This window comes from Callithrix jacchus, chromosome 16 (assembly GCF_049354715.1).
Source record: "Callithrix jacchus isolate 240 chromosome 16, calJac240_pri, whole genome shotgun sequence".
NCBI lineage: Eukaryota > Metazoa > Chordata > Mammalia > Primates > Cebidae > Callithrix > Callithrix jacchus.
The window spans coordinates 33,338,833-33,358,430 of NC_133517.1; the positions used below are offsets into that span (position 1 = coordinate 33,338,833).

At 40.9% G+C, this 19,598-nt stretch overlaps 1 protein-coding gene across 1 annotated transcript in view; it reads right to left on the minus strand.

The window, feature by feature from the left end:
- Positions 1 to 2,904: 2,904 nt before the first annotated feature.
- Positions 2,905 to 19,598, minus strand: part of TMEM67 (transmembrane protein 67) — an 88,132-nt gene continuing 71,438 nt past the window's right edge. The window contains exon 29 of the transcript XR_001907616.4: positions 2,905 to 4,418. The gene's annotated coding sequence lies outside the window, so the exon portion shown is untranslated. The remainder of the gene's footprint in view (positions 4,419 to 19,598) is intronic.

The following is a 19,598-nucleotide window of genomic DNA, read 5'->3' on the forward strand; positions in this document are numbered from 1 at the left end:
ATCCTAGCACTTTGGGAGGCCACGGTAGGTGGATCACCTGAGGTCAGGAGTTCAAGATCAGCCTGACCAACATGGTGAAACCCCCACCTCATCTAAAAATACAAAATTAGCCAGGCATGGTGGCACATGCCTGTAATCCCAGCTGCTTTGGAGGCTGAGTCAGGAGAATCACTTGAACCCGGGAGGCAGAGGTTGCAGTGAGCCAAGATCACACTGTTGCACTCCAGCCTGGGCAACAAGAGCGAAACTCCATCTCAAAAAAAAAAAAAGAACAGATCACTAACCAGTAAGGAGATTGAAATGGTAATAAAGTCTCTCATCAAATAAAAGTCTAGGATCTGATAGCTTCATCGTTGAGTTCTATAAACCATTTACTCTTATCATTTGATATTTTCCTTTAAATTGACTTCCTTTTAAGCATTACAATTATTTTAAAAGAAAACTGTATATCATTTGATAAAACTGGGCAATCTGTTTCACCTGCTATACACAGATTAAAAATAAAAATAAAAGTAAGAATAAAATGTAATTAAGTTCTAGGTAGATAAAATTTTCTGCCAATGACTCTCAGCTGAAACTTGTCTCATTAAAAAGAATTGCTTGGAAAAATGTCATTAAATTGAAACCTTCTCCTTGACAAAAGAATTCAGAGAGAATTGAAACAGGGCAATATTTTTTATTACATGTGAGTCATATAATAAATTCTGGCATAATTAATTCTGTTATAAATGAATACATTCTGCACTCACATAGCACCTATAATTATTTTGGGAACCATAGTGGTCTACATAACATAATCCATAAAATACCATGCTGCAGGCACAGTTGGAGAACTGCTTATTTTATGAATATTTTTGCAATAGCCATCTAATCAGAATGGTTAAAGCTCAAAATACATTACAGGTAGAATTCTGGCATTAAAAAATTAGTATAAAATGGGGAAGAAAAGAAAAGGACAACTTTCTTTTGATATGCCCTCAAAAGGAAACATCTACCAAGAGCTTCTTTTATTGAGTTTAAAGCTCTTTACAAAGTACTAAGTAATCAAGTCTGATGCCGATTACAAACCAATACACATTGTTTCAGGGCTGTCTTCAAGCAAATGAAGCAAAAACATGGAGTGCCATTAAAAAAGGTGACAAGAAAGAGAGCTAAGTCAAATGCAAATAACCTGTGCTTTCTAAGGCAAAAAAAAAAAAAAAATTTGAGGCAAGATTTTTCTTATCAGACATGCCTCAATAGGTTGAACCAGTGGTATAGGACAAATTATGAAGGGGCATAAAACTTCATGTGTGCTTCCTCAAGCATTACTCTACAATGAGTAAACATTTGCTGGAACAAACCTTATACTCTCCATAAAATGCGGTCTTGGCACTCATTTCATTTCTTTTTTTGGAAACTGAAAATGTCTTTTGTCTACTGGTGCTGTTTAAAAGTTGTCTAATCAACATCGGCATAATGCTCTGTCCCTCCTGAGAAAGCCAGCTGGGATCTTTGGTTCTATCAGGGAGCAAGTTTTAATACAGCCACTTTCCTTTCAACATATTGGCTGGGAAATCTCCCCTGCCGGGAAGTCTAAAGCTTTAATTCTGTGAATCATCAAAGCTTTTTCTTATACATGTCGTAAAATAACCTTTCCTTTTCAGAAGGTCTAATCCAATAGCCTCCTGGACCTCAGAATGTCTGCAAATGGCATGTGCGTGCAAGAAGAACAAAGGAGGAAACCATTCAAAGCCGAGCCGTGTATTGCATAACACCTGGAATTAGAAAATCCACGACCCACAAAACGCTTACTTACTTTGTGAGTTTAAATAAAGCAGAGTGCTGCTCCTCTTTAAAGAACTGCTTTACAGTTATCTTCCTGTCAGAATTCCAATTATTCTATGACTCAGTGGGTATGGGTTTAGCGTTCTGAAAACTTTTTTTGGGGTAAGAATGTGAACAAGTTTTTATGAGAAGTTTGTAAAGGAAAAGTTTATATAATAATGCCCAGCTGCATCAAACACAAATACATTTTATTTCACTATCTGAAATAAAATATTTTTTAATGTTCTAAGAATTGGATCTTGTCTATAAGATAGATGAACATTTTCTTTGGTACATCTGAAAAACATAGTAATTCCCTCCTATTTAGGAATTAACTGCTATCTGTGACAGAGCTGGGAGTATTCAATATACGCCTCTCTCAGACCTTTGGACTAAGGTTTCCATATAAGAAGAATCCAACTGAAAATTTTTATGTACCAGAATTCATTTTTCCTGATTTTTACAAAACCTGTGCATAGGCACTTTTTGTTTCATCTGTACCAAAGAGTAGCTGCTGCTCACTTTCTCCACGTCCGCTTACCTCTGGGCACATAACTAGATGACATTTTTCAACTCCCCTTGCAGATAAGCATGGCTTTGTGACTCATTCTGGCCGAAGGAACGTGCACAGAAGTGATGCGCCTACCTTCAGCCTGGCCCATAGAAACCTCTCACGTGCAGTCTTCTTGTCCACAATCCACTCACTGAGTGGCAAAGGACCAGGCAAAGATGAAGAGGCTCTAAAAGGGTACCCAAGCCACAAAATGAACAACCACATGCCAATCATAAATATCCACAATGTTGGACTTTGAGAAATAAATTTTTATTGTTTAGATCACTGATATGTTAGAGTGCTATTGTTTTTGTTTTTAAAGTAGCTCTTAATATAATACATCACGCAATGTCCTTGCTTCTCTCTCTTTTGGCCTCCCTCTGCTCTCCTATTTTTCTTGCTCCTGTTATCTTTATCATATGATTAGGTCTTTCTGATTTAATAACCAAGTCAAAATGCCCTTAGAGGATTTAGAATCAAACCCTCAACTGTGTTGAAATAACAAGCAGACTCAATTAATTTAATTTAGAGAAAAGGTTTTACCAATGGACATTTTTTTTCTTTTTTTAATTTTTTTTGTTTGCCTTTGGCTACCCAAATCAAAAGGACAATTTGACTTTTTAAAAAGTTTACAAGTTGAATAGTTAAGATTACTTTTGTTAAACAACTGCTTGAGTGGATGAGCATTTATCTAGTTTAGAGATCACGTAAGAATCATGGTAATTGGGACAAACATGGTGATCTTAGCACAAATGACCCAGCAGATGTATATAAGATAAGCCTCTGCTGACAAAGAGGAAAACCAACGTGCATGACCTTGGAAAGACAGACTTGGAAACTCAGCCAACTTTCTTTATTTGTATGGCCCTGTGGCTTCTAGTGGGCACACGTAGACATTGAAATGGAGTCACAGATCTGTAAGAGCAGGCCAGAATGAGTATTAGTACTGCAAATAACTGGGTGAAGCTTCGAACATCATTGATGTTTCAAAAAATCTTTTCACAAAAAAAATCTAAAACTAAAATTCCAGTCTGATTTTGCATAAGCTGCTTTCTTACAGACTCCGTTTAGTAGTTAACTCACACTCTTCTCTTCTCCATGTAGGTGGTTCTCAAACTGGCCTCCGTGAAACCTGTTCAGAGACTGTCTCAAGAAGTGGGCGCCAGGAAACTCACTCTGGATTTAACCTGAAAAGCTTCATTTTGAGCGGTTTTGCAAACTGGGTTTTAGCGTAAGCATTTCTTTTTTGTGTGTGTGAGTGGAGTACCCCTTTCCTTGGCTGTAAAGGGGTACAAACCATTGCCTTATGTCTTATCTGGACATGACCTCTATTCTCAGAGTTTTAGTCTCACAAATACCCAGTGGTGTCCAAATCTGAATCTATGGCACATCTCTTTTCTGAGCCCCCCTCGCCCCCATAGTCCCACTCATATTTCACAGCTCTGCTTACTGGATGTCTCATACACACCTCATCACAATATTCCTGAAATAGAACATATTATCCTGCCTACTCTTTCTTAATTAATAACATCACCATCCACTCAATTGCTCAACATAAAATTCTGAATCATTCTGACCCCCTTTCCTCTCCCTCACTGTATCCAATCTGTCATTTGGTTCTGTTTCGTAAAGTGACCTAAATATCCTTTAAATATGTCCTTTCTCTCCATCCTCACTGCCACTGCCTTGGCATAGGCCCTTGTCATCATCCTTCATCTGGATCATTAAAATAGTCTCCAGATGGCTCTCATGTCGCTCTGCTTCGTGGCTGCCTTGATGGTTTATCTAAAATACAGTAGAATGCATAACAGTTAATATTTACGTTTAGCTTTGTAGTCAACCGATGCTTTCATGTACATTGTCGTATTTAAGTCTCACAACATTCCAGCAAAAAGACACTGTTATTATTCTTAATTCAGAACAGGAAAATGATGCCTAAGAAAATTACCTTGAACAAGGAATCTCACCAAGTTATAGAACTGTGCTTTGAACCCAGATCCAGAGACTAAAGTTTATGCTGATGACATTTAGCCATACTTCCAAACAGGCATCACCATGCCTAAAAGAGAAAGTGCAGAACATTTAGTCTGAGAAAATTTCTTTATAGTCATGCCCCACAGAGCATATTTAGTAGTTAATAGAGTTCTGGAATTAGAACTCACATTATAGTATGAAACCTAAGAAAAATTATGTAAACTCTGTGATCTGTAAAGTTTCTTAGTTTCTTCATCTGTGAGGTCAGGCTAATAATAGAGTTTATCCTACAAGGTTGTTGTGGGGCTTAAATAAATTTGTGCGTGTGAAGCCCTTCACACTTGGCCTGTCCCAGAGAAAGTGCTCAATGAATGTTGGTTGTTGGTACCAATTTATCAGCCTCATCCTGCACCATTTCCTTTCCATCTTCCGCAGAACACATTCTCTGCTATTTCTTCTTTGAAGCCTCAAAAATTCAGGTTGATGACTCCCCAGCCACTTTATACCACCCCTACAGTTAGATACTTGGTTGGAGAATATAACCTCTAACTAAGTCAGCAGTGGATTGTTGCCTGGGGTGAACAATCCTTGGTGAATAGGGCCTTGAGAAAGTCCCCATGCAACAGAATGTTCTTCCCTCAAACTCTCGCTGGTCTCCTGCTTTCGGCTTCCCATCTCCCCCTTCCCCTGCCATTTCTGACTTCAGATGTGTCCCCCAGGCTTGCCCTGGCTCCACTTTCCAGCCAGCTGCCTGGCCCCAGTGTCGTGGCAGCTATCTGACCTCAGCTCCATGCCAGTGCTGTGCTCCTGGGCAAGGCTTTGGCATCTTGGCCCTGTGGTCTCCGGCATCTGACCTCAGTCTGTCCTGTTTCTAGTTTTCCTGGAGCTGACAACTCCCAGGGACTGATTAACAATCGTTCAGATGGGATGATCATAGCTCTTATCATTCTGTTTCGTGTTATTTCTTTGTCTTTCTCGTTCATTAGACTGAACTCTTCCAGGACAGAAAGACCTTGCCTTTGATCTTGGTAGATCCTTCATAACACTAGGTTTAGAATAAGTGAGTGCTTGTTGATTGAATAGACGATTCTTACCCCACATAGAGGTATCTGATAGCATAATCTTCTGAAACTGCTGTTGTACAAACACATATAACTTTGGTCATATATGAGGTTTTATTTTTTTCCCCACCAGAATAATTTTGTAAAAACCTCACCTCTAAAATAGTTTTAAAAGATTATTTTCCATTATGTGCTGACAAGTTTCTATAAATTCGACTATGTCATCAACTGTCCTCATTAATTTCGTTTCATTCTATTCATTTGTATTGCTACCCCTGTGCTTTTCATCAAGCACTTTGTTGATAGTAATCCCTTACTCCTGTACATAGATTCCTTGAAAGGAGTTTGATTGTTGTGTTTTCTTGCAGCACCTTGCTGAGTAACTTTTCCAAGTATAGTATATGCTACATAATATTGCCTAAATTGAAATACACAGAAATTTTTGCAGCTACAAAATAATCTCATTTTGTTTGATTAAACCATCACAGCTTTCATTAATACATTTTTCTTTAACCACTGGGTCTTACTTTTATTTATTTATTTATTTATTTGAGACGGAGTCTTGCTCTGTTGCCAAGCTGGAGTGCAGTGGTGCAATATTGACTCACTGCAATTTCTGCCTCCTGCCTCCAGGGTTCAAGCAATTCTCCTGCCTCAGGCTCCCGAGTAGCTGGGACGACAGGTGCATGCCACCACACCCAGCTAATTTTTGTATTTTTAGTAGAGACAGGGTTTCACCATGTTGGCCAGGATGGTCTCAATCTCTTGACCTTGTGATCTGTCTGCCTTGGCCTCCCAAAGTGCTGGGATTACAGGCATGCGCCTGGCCCCTATTTTTTAAATCTGTAAAACAGTAAGGTTGCTTAGAATGAGCACCTTCTTTTTAACTCCAGTGCCTCAGTGTGTGGTTGTGAGATACGACTAAAAACTCTGGTGTCTCCTTGTCTCATGACCTCAAAATTAACAAAGGAAAAAATTTTTTAAATTCTATTGGTTTATTAAAAAGAAAAATGTACTTTGAAATTATTACTTTTTAAAAGAAATAAGCTTTAGAAAAATGCAAATTAATACAACAATGAGACACTTCTTTATATCTATTACCTAAAAACATACGGTTTAGGGAAATGCACATGAATGAAACAATGAGATACCACAAATTGCCTACCAAAACATGATTATCCCTGGTGTTGTGAGGCATTATTGTACACCACTGGTGGAAATGTAATTTGGTGTGATTTTCTTTTCTTTTCTTTTCTGAGATGGAGTTTAACTCTTGTTGCCCAGGCTGGAGGGCAATGGCGTGATCTCGGCTTACCGCAACCTCTACCTCCTGGGTTCAAGTGATTCTCCTGCCTCAGGCTCCCGAATGGCTAGTATTACAGGCATGCACCACCACACCTGGCTAAGTTTTGTATGTAGGAAACCAGCCCCCACATCACCTGTGGGTATCCCAAGTTTGGTGGTGACAAAGGAATGAGAAAAAGACAGATTAAGAATGCAAAAAGTGGGACCAGTGGGCCATCACTTGTAATGGAGGCAGTGAAGGCATCGAGCGCTGATATGCTACAGTATTTATTGGTTACAATCACTTTGATCTATAGGGTAGGCGGTGGAGTGATGGTGGGGAGAGGGTGATGTGATGGTGGGGTGAATCAGTGAGCCAGAACTGAATCAGTGAGCCAGGACTGAATCAGTGAGCCAGAACTGGTGCGTTATGCTAAAGATTGATAGCTGTGGTGGTTTGGGAGTTTCACAAAACAAGAACATGTAGTTATCTTTAGCTTATTATCTATGTGCAGCTGATGGAACTCGGAACTTACAAAGAGACTACAAGTCTGGTTACGTCTTAGTGCTATGAAGGGGTTTTACGTCCTTGAGCACAATGTTTATGGTAAAGAGCCTAGCTCACCCTGCACCAAAACATGAGGCATGGAGAAGTTTGCCTCCCCAGAGGCCTCCCGCAGTTTGCTGCGGTTTGTTGTTCCCAGTTTATATGTTACTCATAACCAATTTATGTAGGCACTCTGTAAGTCCTTTCTCCTTTGCTGCTTCCCCTAATGTTGTATTTTTAGTAGAGACTGGGTTTCTCCATGTTGGTCATGCTGGTCTCGAACTCCCAACCTCAGGTGATCCACCTGCCTCGGCCTCAGAAAGTGCTGGGATTATAGGCATGAGCCACTGCGCCCAGCCGATTCGGTGCAATTTTCATGGAAGGCAGTTTGACAGTATGTATTCACGAGACTTAAAAATGCATATAACAGCTGGGTGTGGTGGCTCATGCCTGTAATCCTAGCACTTTGGGAGACCAAGGTGGGCAGATCACTTGGACAGGAGTTCAAGACCAGCCTGGCCAACATGGCGAAACTCTGTCTCTACTGAAAATACAAGAAATAGCCAGAAATCGCTTGAACCCAGGAGATGGAGATTGCAGTGAACTGAGATGATGCCACTGCACTCCACCCTGGGCAACAGAGTGAGACTCCACCTCAAAAAAAAGAAAAAACAAAACCATATGATTACCCATCTGACAAGGGGTTAATAACCAGAATATACAAGGAGCTCAAATAACTCCATAGGAAAAAAAATCTAATAATCTGAACGAAAGATGGACAAAATATTTGAATAGACATTTCTCAAAAGAAGACATACAAATGGCAAACAGGTACATGAAAAGCTGCTGAATATAATTGATCATTAGAGAAATGCAAATCTGAACTACAATGAGATATCATCATTGATAGCAACGGGATATCAGCTAAAATGACTTCTTTCCAAAAGACAGGCAGGAAAAAATGCTGGCAAGAACGTGGAGAAAAGGGAACCATGTATACCCTTGGTGGAAATGTAAATTAGTACAACCACTATGAAGAACAATTTGGAAGTGCCTCAAAAAACTAAAAGTTGAGCTGCCGTCATGATCCAGCAATCCCACTGCTGGGTACATACTCAAAAGAAAGAAAATCAGTATATTAGTGAGATATCGGCACTACTATGTTTGTTGCAGCATTGTTTACAATAGCTAAGATTTGGAAGCAGACTAAGTGTCCACTGACAGATGAATGGATAAAGAAAATGTGGTACATAAACATAATGGAGTACTATTAAGCCATAAAAAAGAACGAGATGCAGTCATTTGCAACAACAGGGATGGAACAGAAGATAATTTTGTTAAATGAAATAAGCCAGGTATAGAAAGGCAAACATCACATATTCTCACTTATCTGTGGGATCTAAAAATCAGAATAATTAAACTCATGGACTAGAGAGTAGCAGGATGGTTACCAGAGGCTGGGAAGGAGAGTGGGGGCTAAGAGGGAGGTGGGGATGGTTAATAGATACAGAAAATAGTTAAAAAGAATGAATAAGGCTGGGCATGGTAACTCCGCCTGTAATTCCAGCACTTTGAGAGGCCAAGGTGGGCGGGTCACCTGAGGTCAGGAGTTCAAGGCCAGCCTGACCAACATGGAGAAACCCCATCTCTACTAAAAATACAGAGAATTAATCAGGTGTGGTAGTGCATGCCTGTAATCCCAGCTACTTGGAAGGCTGAGGCAGAATTGCTTGAACCCAGGAGGTGGAGGTAGTGCTGAGCTGAGATTGCACTCCAGCCTGGCCGACAGAACGAGACTTCATCTCAAAAAAAGAAAGAATAAGACCTACTATTCGATAGCACAGTAGGGGGGCTGTAGTCAATAATAGCTTAATTCTACATTTTAAAATGACTTAAAGAGTATAATTGGATTGTTTGTATAAGGAATAAATGCTTGGGGGATAGATAGCCCATTCTCCATGATGTGCTTATTTCACATTGCATGCCTGTGTCAAAACATCTCATATACTCCATAAACATATACACCCACTGTGTACCTACAAATTTAAAAAAATAAGCAAAATTGTTCTCATTAAAACAAAATAAATAAATAAAAATGCATATAACCTCTAAGCCAGAACTTACTCTTTTCAAATGTTCTCCTAAAAATATAATTGAAAATAGATGCAAACTTTTAGTTAAATGGTGGTTCTCAGCATTTTGGTTAGAAAAGAAGCTCGTGGCCGGGTGCAGTGGCTCACGCCTGTAATCCCAGCACTTTGGGAGGCCAAGACAGGTGGATTACGAGGTCGAGAGATCGAGACCATCCCGGTCAACATGGTGAAACCCCGTCTCTACTAAAAATACAAAGAAAATTAGCTGGGCACGGTGGTGCGTGCCTGTAATCCCAGCTACTCAGGAGGCCGAGGAAGGAGAATTGCCTGAACCCAGGAGGCGGAGGTTGCGGTGAGCCGAGATCACGCCATTGCACTCCAGCCTGGGTAACAAGAGCGAAACTCTGTCTCCAAAAAAAGAAAAGCAGCTCATTGAATGTTTGCAAATTACATTAAATTAAGTACCATTTCCCAAACAAGCAAGGACAGATATCTAGGGCTAGTGCTCTGTAAAAATTGTGTAGCCGGATACACAACAAAGAAGCAGCATCTAATCACCCTCTCTGAGGCTGAACCACTGGCGGGTGGAAGGTAAAGGCCGCTTTCCTTTATCCCTTCCCCAGCTCCATTTCAGGACAAACCAGAGAAAACTGAGCATCTTACAATCTGAGCAGTAAAAAGCTAGAAGGTAGGAGAGGAAGAGAGGAGGCCAGGTTGGACCTACTTCCAGAGCCCATCAGAGAAGCAGGTTCCAGAACACCAAGGAGACCAGGGGCAAGGAAACCTCTCTTGTGTCACCTTGTAATCCCCACGTGTGTATGCATCAAACAGAAAGGCTTCCTTCTGCTCATAGGCTGTACTGATGATTCTTCTAAATGGTTAGGATATATTTTAAAGTTTATGACGAAAATAATTTAAAGGTCCAACAATGGAAGACAGATTGAAGAAAATGTTTATAGAAGACTTTTACTAACATGAAATCGTATTTATAATATATAGTTGAGTGAAAAAAAGCAGGTTACAAAAAATGTATGCAAAGTTATCTCATTTCTGTAAAATATAATACATATACACATATATATGTACAGCCACAAACAGAAAAAAATATGGAATGGTGATATAGTTTCAATCTGTGTCACCACCCAAATCTGTCAAATTGTAATCCCCAGTGTGGGAAGTGAGGCCTGGTGGGAGGTGACTGGAGCATGGGGGTGGTTTCTCATGAATGATTAACACCATCTTCTTGGTGCTATTCTCGTGACAGTGAGTGAGTTCTCATGAGATCTGGTTGTTTAAAAGTGTGTAGCACCTTCCTTCTTTTCTCTTGCTTCTACTCTGGCACCTGCTTCCTCTTTGCCTTCCACCATGATTGTTATGTTTCCTGAGGCCTCTCTAGGAAGCCAAGCAGATGCCAGCATCATGCTTCCTGTACAGCCTGCAGACCCATGAGCCAATTAAACCTCTTTTCTTTATAAATTACCTAGTATCAGGTATTTCTTTATAGCAGTGTGAGAACAGACTGCTATATTTAGTATATTTTAAGGTGTTAACAGAATTCTAGGTACTGGGGTTAGATTCAGTAGCTAATAAGACAGACAAGACCCTTACTCATGGTGCTTTTATTCTCATGGGGAAATACATAACAAAAAATAAGCAAATAAATAAACATATAGTATGTCCACATACTGTTGTCAGTACTGGGGATACAATTTTGTGAACACACTAGGCAGTGATGGTCCCTGTCCTAACAAGTTCTTTTGTCTGCCTTCTGTGTCTGCTATGAATAGGGAAGCGAGGAGGCTGTGGGGACCTATGAAAGGAACACCTGACCTGGTCAGGAGGGATCTGGAAAGGCTTCCTGAGGAGGGTTGTCCAGGCTAACAGCTAAAAGATGAGTAAGGTATAAGGCAGCTGCAATAAGAGAGAGCTTTCCAGAGATAGATACAGGGCAGGCTTGCAGGCCTCAAGGAAAGAGTGAAGGAGGGCAGACAAACAGACTGGCTCAATGACTGACTGACTGCTTTATTCCAGGAATTCATTCTGATATCTGTGGCACTTAGGGTTTGAGCATGTTGGAGCAATGAGGAGTAAAGAAGCCCGAGAAGTAGATTGTGAAACCATGTTAAAGAGGGCTTGGGCTTGACCTTGAGTGATCTCTCAAAGGTCATCATGAGTAGTTCAAGCGCTCAGTAAATGAACTTAGCCCTAGTGTGTACTTCTTTAGGAAGAAACCATTTTTTAAAATCACAGTATCTTTAAAACCCATTTCTGAAGAATACTTAATTACAGGGAGATATACTTATGTTGTGGTGCTTAAAAAGAGCAGGCTATAAAATAATGTGTATAGTATACATGGTAACCCCCTTATGGAAAAAAGCATAAATATGCTATATGTTATTTATAATGCAAAGAAATATGTCTTACGGAAATATGCTAAAACCAAAATGTAACCTGCGGTTATCTCTAATGATGGAACTACAGATAGTTTTTGTTTTCTTTTCTTTGTGTTTTCTGTAGTTTAAAAAATTTCTACAATAAAATGAATATACACTCCTTTTATAATCAGAAAAAAATACTTAAGTGTGCTTTAGGGACATAGAGCAGTGACCTAAGCATTGTATATCACCAAGTGTCCTAATTATGCTTTTTTTTTTTTTTTTTTTTGAGACAGAGTCTCACTTTTTCACCCAGGCTGGAGTGCAGTGGCACAATCTTGGCTCACTGCAAGCTCCGACTCCCAGGTTCAAGTGATTCTCTGCCTCAGCCTCCTGAGTAGCTGGAATTACAGACACCTGCCACCACACTTGGCTAATTTTTGTATCTTAGTAGAGACAGAGTTTCACCATGTTGGCCAGACTGGTCTTGAACTCCTGACCTCATGACCCACCTGCCTCAGCTGCCCAAAGTGCTGGGATTACAGGCATAAGCTACTGCGCCCAGCCTCAAGTGTCCTAATTATGTAAAAGAGATATAGGCAATTATTCCAGGGAAAAAATAGGTTCAACATTGAAGTCTGTCCAGGCATGGTAGCATGCACCTGTAGTCCTAGCTACTTGGGAGGCTGAGATGGGAGGGTCACTTGAGCCTGGGAGGTTAAGGCTGCAGTGAACTGTGACTGCACCAGTGCACTTAATCCTGGGCATGGGCAACAGAGCGAGATGCTATTTCAAACAAAACAAAACAAATAACAAAAACACTGAAGTCCAGATGGGACTCTAGGACTCACATTTTTTACTCACATGAGATTTTACTTGCATTTTTCTGTAACAATGTGAATTGTAATTCAGGAAGCACTATCTTTTGACAGCACGACATAAATTTCTCTATTGGCAGACAGGTTTCATACAACTAATATAAATGCACATATTTTTGCATACCTAAGCATGTTATTTGTATATGCTTTAAACCATTAAGTCCTGTTTCTAAGAATTCTGTGCCACACTTGTTGTACTTGACAAGCCAGGTGAACCACCTAAATTAGGTCATTTCTCCGTGAAACTGTTCTCAGCCTGGCTATGGCTGTCCTGAGGCTTTAGTGCCAGCTCTCCACCGAGGGGCTTGCCAGTGACCTTGAACGTACCACAAAACTGCTTTGGGCCTCAGTTTTCTGAACCTCAAATGAATGAGGTAAGCTACTTATTGCTACTGTCTCCTAATATCTATGATTTTGGAATTTCCTCCCCATCGTAAAACTTGGCAACATGCTAAAAACAGAGTGAAGACCAAACACTCTTTGAATAGTAATAATTTTCATTTGTTGACTAAAGAAAAAGCATCAGGCTTTTAAATGATTAAAGCTAGCTTCATTTAGAAGTCTTCCTGAGGACTACGGACCAAGGCCTAGAGCCTGGGAGCAGTCTCTTGGCTCTGGCACAGTTTTTCATCCCACTGCTTACATGCAGGTGGTGGGGGTTCAGTACTTGCAAAATCACATCAAACGTTCTCAGAAGTTACATTAAAGCAGAATCAAGGTTTGGGTATAAGAGTACATCTGGTTAAAAATTACAGAGGCATAATCACTAACCCCATCTGACATTATCTTATGTGTAGGACAAGGCAAGAACCAAGTCATTTATCTTTTAAGGAGTATAGTGACTCAGGCAAGACACACGGGGGCTACGTACTCTCTTCTGTTTTGTCTTCAAAGCATCTTTCCAGAGAGCTGCATGTCCCACAGAGTCAGAGACTTTCTGAAATTGTGTTGACAGGAAGAAATGAACAAATATGGCTTCTTACGTGTACTACTTTGTCTCACATATTTTACAAGTTTTACAGAAATGGATCAAGTGCTATCTTATTAAATTTAAAAAATTGTTTATTTATTCATTTTTTGAGATGGAGTCTCACTCTGCGCCCAGGCTGGAGTACACTGGCACAATCTCTGCTCACTGCAACCTCTGCCTCCTGGGTTCAAGTAATTCTCCTTCCTCAGCCTCCCAAGTATCTGGGATTACAGGTGCCTGCCACCATGCCAGCTAATTTTTGTATTTTTAGTAGAGATGGGGTTTCACCATGTTGGTCAGGCTGGTCTCGAACTTCTGACCTCAAGTGATCTGCATACCTTGGCCTCCCAAAGTGCTGGGATTACAGGCATAAGCCACTGCACCCAGCCCAATTGGTATTTTAAAAAGAAATCTCTGAAGTTGCTTTCACATTTTGGAAGGTGGCAGAAAGAAGTGTGCTCTTTTGTTTGAGAAGTTCCTAGAGGGGAGTTTGATATAGAAGGTGATTTCTCCAAGGCATATTCTGGAAAGAGGAGATTCTAGAAGATAACTAAATTATTCTGTAGGTAAAGTAGAGATGGTGGAGTTGCAGTGCTAAAATGAGGGGTGGTTGTATCAATGCAAATGGCTTAAGCTCTTTCCTGTAGCCTCCACTGGATCTACCCCCCAACCCAAATAGCATACAGTCTAAGTAAAAACAGTGTGCTTCAAAGCAAAGCAGACTTTGAGACAAGACCTTTAGCCCCAGTTTCCAATCAGACTGTTCTCACTGAGCTCCTCCTGTATAGAGAGTTTTTGAGTCACTGCTGATGAAGGAGAAAGGTACAGGAACCCTGGGGACTCCAAGAAGATGATACAGAAGAATGAGGGTACAGAAGAAAGTTAGCCCTAGGAGCACAGCAGCAGGCCAGGCCTGAAAAGGAAAGACAGTAATGTAAATTGCCTGTGCTGGAGGGTTGGCTGAAGGACTTGGAGGATGGCAAGACTTGATGTCCAGCTTGAATCTGTTTTCCAAGCAGTGCCCCTCTCCATCACCCTAGGTTTTCAGCAAAGGTTGAAACATGCAATTGTCTAATGTCAACAGTGCTCTGGAGAATGAAGGAAGGGGAATCCCTATAGGGGATTCACCCAGTGAGGTGAAGTAGTAGAACAATAGCTGCAGGGCAAGATGAGAAATAGGAATTCAGCAGAACCATTCAGAGGGAGAGGTGACTTGACGAACAGAAGCCACCATGCCTTCTGCATACTCTGCTCCTCTGCTGTGACATCCACCACACATACAGGCACACAAGCATAAACACACACACATGCACACACACACACAAGCACATGAATGCATACCCTACTAGGAATCCTCAGAAACCTGGAAGGAGGCAGGGCTTCTCATAATATTTGGGTTGGGGACTGGACACTCACCATTTCATTTGGATGTTACAGGACAGAGTATTCTCAAAAGGTTGGAAGATTAACAAATGGCTTTCATTTGAATGTAAATGACAAAAAAACCAGTCTTGTTATATTAGCAATATTAAACCATCATCAGCTGTTATTTTTCTTTAAAAGAGACAAAGTGTCCACTGTAATACAAATTATTTGTCCAATTGTTGGCAAAATTCTCAACAGGTTATTTTTTTAGATGGAGTTTTGCTCTCTCTCTCTCTCTCTCTCTCTCTCTCTCTCTCTCTCTATATATATATATATATATATATATATATATATATATATATATATAGTTTCACCCACTATATACATATATACACATATATATAGTTTCACCCACTATATATAAAAAATACCATAAAGAAAAGGGGAGAGAAAGAGGGCTCTGTCACCCAGGCTGGAGTATAGTGGCATGGTCTTGGCTCACTGCAACCTCTGCTTTTTAGGTTCAAGTGATTCTCCTGCCTCAGCCTCCCAAGTAGCTAGGATTACAGGTGCCTGCTACCACACCCGGCCAATTTTTGTATTTTTAGTAGAGACAGGGTTTCTCCACATTGGCCAGGCTGGTCTCAAACTCCTGACCTCAAGTGATCCACCTGCTCTGGCCTCCCAAAGTGCTGGGATTACAGGTGTGAGCCATCAAAACAAGTTTGGTTTCTGTTCTCATCTCTTACTTCATCTGACCTAAATGCACACCTTGTACTCACATGTGCTTGTTAACCTGGCCATTCTTTCATTTCCAGGCCCCCTGTCTTCCCTGGGTCTTTTCTAAGAAAACCTTCACTTAAGGGGTCTCAAAGAAAGGCCTGGTCCACTCACATGGGTTGTCTCCTCTTACTTGTCATCGTGGTTTTAAAACTGGAAATGATTTTAGTGCTAGATGCTTCCTGTGCTCCCCACGTGGCATATGTAGAAGTGGGAGCACCAAACATATGACTGTGACAGGAGGGAATATGCCATATATGCTGCAGATCTCAAGGACCTGGCTTCATCCTGATTTAGTCTGTAAGTGTCCATGATTATCACAAGCTGAGAAAGTTCCAGACCCTCACTGTACTGTCACTTCTAAAATCAAAGTTTAAAGTATGAGATCAGGAGATGATTCTGCGAAGGCAGAATTTCTGATTATTCATGGAAATACGCGAGCAAATGCATTTTGTGTATGACGATTATAACAAGAATTCCTGCCAGGGAGAGCTTTGCCTGTGTTAGGAAAATACGATTCTGCCCGAGGTAAAAGTCGAGTATCTGGAAGCTGGGCTTGGCTTGTTATATAAGAAGCTCCTGGGTGAACCAGGAGGGAGGTCTGAGTCTGAGTGTGGATAAAATAACACTCAATGTAGAAAAATCCTATGGTTTTCATCCACAGTTCCTGGCTTATAACTCCCATAGCCCTTGTTACAGTCTTTGGTTATAATCTTGGGGCACTTTAGGCCTCAGAATCAGGCCTCAGAAAATAGAACCTTTCTCTGACCTTCCGCCACCCTTTTTTCTCTCCCCAGGACAGGAATCTTCCCCTACTTTTCTGTCTTGGAGTTGACCATAAATTCCCTGAGCTACCTTGTTTGATTGTAGGCCATAAAATCCCCATTTCAGAAGGGTCCTGCCCCACATCCTGGAGGAAGGAGCGCTGCACAGAGAAGCCAAGAAGAATCTGAACAGACAGGCCTTGCTGGGTCTCCCCACTCAGTCTATTAGCATTAGATCATATCCTTTTTGTCCAAACACATTTCTACATAGCTGTCAATCATGCTTCTCTGAGGACGTCTCTATAAAAGGCCCAAGAGGACAGCATTCAGGGAGCTTCCAAATGGCTGCGCAAATGAGATTCCTGGAGGGTGGAAAGCCCGTGTAAGCCCTGCACCCTTCCTGCGTACCTCGCCCTACCCATCTCTCCATCTGTATCCTTTGTAATATCCTTTATAACAAACTGGTTAATGTGTTTCCCTGAATTTTGTGAACTACTCTAGCAAATTAACCCAACTTAAAGGGTGGTTGTAGCAACCCCAAACTGAAGCTGGTCCATCAGAACTTCTGAAGTCCCTGACATGTGACTGGTATCTGGGAAAGGGGACCATCTTGGAGACTGAGCCCTCACCCTGTGGGATCTGACACTATCTCCAGATAGATAGTGTCAAAATCAAGTTGGGGGGCGCCAGGTGGTATCTGACACAGAAATGATTGCTTGTTTGGTGTGGGGAGAAACTCCCACACATTTGGTCACAGAAATTTTGTGTGTTGATTGTTGTACATATATAGGTTTTCATCCACAGTTCCTGGCTCATAACTATACACACACACACACACACACACACACACACACATATATAGTTTCACCCACTATATATAAAAAATACCACAAAGAAAAGGGGAGACAAAGAGGGAGATAGGAAGAAAGGGAGAGAGGAGATGTTGCGCTGTTCCGTGATGGGACCTCCTGAATTCCCAGAAAGTTAAAAAAAATTTCACAGAATGCTTGGTGAGACTGCATTTCTTATGGGAACCATAGAGGAACTGAGGAGCCAAGCAGCTCTAAGCCTACACGATCACAGGGAGAAGAGGCCCCTGGCTGCATTTGAGGGATGTGGCCCTTGAATGGAGTGCTGGGATTACAAGCATGAAATAGAGCAGTAGACCCAGTGAGCAGAAGTAGAGGTGCTGTATCAAGTGTGTTTGAGAAGTGAACACGGCTCATTAGTGAAAAGATCCATACACACAGAGCACTGACAGAGGAAATCTGATTTTGATTTAAGACTTGAGTGAGAGAGCTTATGAAAGCAGCTCATTCTGTCCATCTGGGACATAAGGTGACAAATCCTTACAGGAAGAAGAAAACTATGCCTATTTCTGCCCTTGAATGGAGGGCAGGCATGCATGGAAACTGTGACGAGTGTACAAAGTAGAGCCTATTCTCCTCCTAGGACAATGATTATAAGAACTGACCAATAACTCAGCATCACATAAGCCATCAATAGTACAAATCACATGTCATAAAAGCAAAGATAAGTATTAACTAATATAATTACCAAAATTATTCTTAATTTCTATAAAACAGCATAAATGTAATCTTGACCAATAACTCAGCATCACATAAGCCATAAATAGAACCAACTGCATGTCATAAAAGCAAAGAAAAATATTAACTAATATAATTACCTCAAATTGTAAAATTATTCTTAATTTCCATAAAATAGGCATAAATGTAATATACACATGATGTTACATGAGACTCTAGTATGCTATAAAATGAAGAGCCATAAAAACTAGTGCTAAAAAATATAATATGAAATGTTTGTTATAATAAAGATGAACTAAAAACTTGATTAATGATACTTTTGTTTGCCTTCTTAGCAGTTAAATATAGTTTTATAGCACAATATATAGATATAACTCTTAAAAGGGCTATTCAACAAAGTTCAAGCTAATATCTTTTTTTTTCTTTTTTTGAGATGGAGTCTTGCTCTGTCATCTAGGCTGGAATGCAGTGGTGTGATCTCATCTCACTGCAACCTCTGCCTCCCAGGTTTAAGCAATTCTCCTGCCTCAGCCCCCCGAGTCGCTGGGATTACAGGCGTGTGCCACCATGCCCAACAAATTTTTGTATTTTTAGTAGAGATGGGATTTTGCCATGTTGGTTAGGCTGGTCTCAAATTCCTGACCTCAAGCAAGCCACCCACCTCAGCCTCCCAAAGTGCTGGGATTACAAGCATGAGCCACTGCCTCTGGCTTCTTTTCTCTTGATAAGTGTTCCTGAATTAAGCAGTGCTGCTTTAAGTCAGTCAATCCAATTTCCCTAAGACACATTGTAAATACTACTTGTTTGTTGTTCTTGTTGTTGTTGAGGAGGATGATGATGGTGGTGGTGTTTTCTCTGAAAACACTGACTAGCATATGGCTACATGTTCTCTTAAGAGGTAGGACCTTCTGGAGGGTATCAAGTGAAATTAGTTTATACTATAGTGTATCTGACATGGAACAACTGGGGAGCAGTGGTTTGGGAGTATTTTATGAATCAGGATTGCATTACACTGCATGGATTAGAGACCTGTCTGTAAATAGGGCTTAGTCCTTCCCAGTAACAAGAAGAGGATGCAGCCTGGGGCTGGCACAGCTGCTCAAAGATAGTAGTCAAAAACCCAGCTCTACACACCTGCTCTGCATCCTCACGCTCCTACATCTCCAGGCATCATGACCACATTCCAGGCAGGAAGACAGAAGAAGGGCGAAAAGTGTATACCAGCCATGTTTATTCCTTTTTATGAGGAAATTAATAGCCTTCTCAGATGCTCCATCAGCAGACTTCTGCTTGCCTCTCATGAAACAGGGCCTCTTAACCACAATGGAAACTGAGCAGATTCTATTCCAAATGAAACCAGTGTTTCATAGTAAAAAAAAGAAGGGGAACCAGGCAACGTGGCTCATTCCTGTAATCCCAACACTTTGGGAGCTGAGGTGGGAAGATCTCTTGAGCACAGGGGTTCAAGACCAGCCTGGGTCACAGTATGGACTCCTTTCCTCATCTCTACAAAAAATACAAAACCTGGCTGGGCACAGTGGCTTACGCCAGTAATCTCAACACTTCTGGAGGTTAAGGCGGGTAGATGATGAGGTCAGGAG